The 2,500-nt window shown below is 39.5% G+C and overlaps 1 protein-coding gene across 1 annotated transcript in view; it reads left to right on the top strand.

Moving 5' to 3' along the window:
* Positions 1 to 1,638: 1,638 nt before the first annotated feature.
* Positions 1,639 to 2,500, top strand: part of LOC137970987 (uncharacterized) — a 10,881-nt gene continuing 10,019 nt past the window's right edge. The window contains exon 1 of the mRNA XM_068817678.1: positions 1,639 to 2,188. The gene's annotated coding sequence lies outside the window, so the exon portion shown is untranslated. The remainder of the gene's footprint in view (positions 2,189 to 2,500) is intronic.

Consider the following 2,500-nt stretch of genomic DNA (forward strand, 5'->3'; position numbering starts at 1 on the left):
CAGAAGAGAAGGCAACCAGAATTGTAAGTAGTTTTCTTGTATCCCTTGGCTTTTCTTGCAGTTAGTTGTGTTTTGGAAAACTTTGTAACTTATGTTATTTTCTTTCCTTTGTAGTTTGACAAGCGAAAAACATAGACTTATTAAACTCAGTATTTGTCCAAAAATCAGTTTCCTCGACGTCTCTTCCGAAGGGTACTCATATATCCAAGTCACCCACTTTCGATACATTATGATTCAGTCCTAAACAAAAGGCATCATCTCGAGGCTCTGGGGAATAAATACAAGGATTTGTATGAGTTTATTCCAGTTTTTTCTCACATGTAACTCCCACACAATGTGTGAAACTCGCTTTTGATTCTTACATTGCTAAACCCATATGTATGTAGATGCTGCAGGTACAATCCGTTCTCAGGTTGAATCCGTTTTTGAATCCTCATTTTTCCTATGTTGAATACGCGGTCAGATGAAATAAACACCATTTTTTGCAGCCTCTATTTTATGCCTAGAGAAAAATTAAGATTAGGTGAGGATTACTTTTGGTTATTGTACGTGGATATCAATTGACTTAGAAAATAAATAATACGGAAAATAACTGTTTTGGGTTGAACGTATTCGTCGTTGTAATGTACTGGTGAAGTCACAGGATTATAGATCTGGAGGATCCGAGTTCGATTATCGTCGGGTAAGTCCATATTACAGTTCTTCGTTTCCTTACTATGTTGTAATATTGACACTGAATGGATAAGTATATGAATACAGGAGCCGCCGGATAAGAAGGTGTGTTGAGATACGTAGGACAGAGCTTGAGGGAAGATATAGGTGTTTTCAGTCCTTTTTTTTGGGGGGGGGGGGGGGTGAGGGGGGTGGGAAGGGGGGTGGTGGGTTACCATATTTTATTTCATAGGTACTGACTCTATCCACGACTTTTATTCACTCGTTGTTTCGTATCCGAAAACTCACTCGTTCGCTGCGCTCACTCGTTCGTTTTCTGATACTACTCAACTCGTGAACAAAAATCGTACGCGCGCATTTTCCATGAAGTATTCTCTATTTCTTAGATATGGTGCTCCGCGCACGCACGCCTTCGGCGCGCGCGGACCTCCGCTATAATTTCTTCAAGGCTATTTTATTCGATCAAAAAATAAAAGCATATAATAGCCCACTTTCGATACATTATGATTCAGTTCTAAACAAAAGGCATCATCTCGAGGCTCTGGGGAATAAATACATGATTTGTAGGAGTTTATTCCCCAGAGCCTCGAGATGATGCCTTTTGTTTAGGACTGAATTTTAATATATCGAAAGTGGGCTATTGAGAGCTATGATATAAGCGATCGATACCTAAACACAATACAGAAAATAGCGTCTAAAATACATCAAGGGACACTCACTTCTTTCTCGATATCCACTCAGACTGTTTTAAGTTAGTTATACAGAAAAATTGCGGGTCAAACCAGGTTAGCAAAGGAACAGCAAAACGGCTCCAAAAATCAGGTCAGCAAATCAAGAGACGTGAAACAGTTCAGCGAGACAGAAGTGTGTTGTCTCAAAAATTACTACGAGTCTGTTTGAAGTATTGTTTAATCAAACGTCAATCAAATGAAAGGAAATGTCAAATCAAAGGAAATTATTCATTGTTCATTAAATAAGCAGCAAGCTGCTCGACAAATGTTGTTCGAAGAAGCGCCGGCATAGCTTGACGGACGAAAATACTCTTCAAGAAGTTGTGGACCAAAAGGATTTCTCATTCTACGTTAAAATTAAACGTCAGTGACACGTTTTATGAAATTCCAGAGTATTTTTGTAGGTAACCTCCATTTAGCCACAAAACATTGCAAACGTGTAGATTTTTTCAGACTTGAAAACATACACATGCGGAAAAAGGCAGTTTTTTCACATGTAACTCCCACACAATGTGTGAAACTCGCTTTTGATTCTTACATAGCTAAACCCATATGTATGTAGATGCTGCAGGTAAAATCCGTTCTCAGGTTGAATCCGTTTTTACCTAGGTTAAATTGGTGATCCTCATTTTTCCTATGTTGAATACGCGTTCAGATGAAATAAACACCATTTTTTGCAGCCTCTATTTTATGCCTAGAGAAAAATTGAACATGTTCGTCGTTGTAATGTACTGGTGAAGTCACAGGATTATTCATCTGGAGGATCCGAGTTCGATTATCGTCGGGTAAGTCCATATTATAGTTCTTCGTTTCCTTACTATGTTGTAATATTGACACTGAATGGATAAGTATATGAATACAGGAGCCGCCGGATAAGAGGGTGTGTTGAGATACGTAAGACAGAGCCTGAGGGAAGATATAGGTGTTTTCAGCCTTTTTTTTTGGGGGGGGGGGGGGGAGGGAAGGGGAGGGGTGGGAAGGGGGGTGGTGCAACCTACAATAGGTAAATTACACTCACCAATTTAACCCACAGTAGGTAAAAACGTATTCAACCTGAGACCGGATTTGACCGACAACATAGCCACTACGTAAAATTG

The sequence above is a fragment of the Montipora foliosa genome, chromosome 9, assembly GCF_036669935.1.
Source record: "Montipora foliosa isolate CH-2021 chromosome 9, ASM3666993v2, whole genome shotgun sequence".
NCBI lineage: Eukaryota > Metazoa > Cnidaria > Anthozoa > Scleractinia > Acroporidae > Montipora > Montipora foliosa.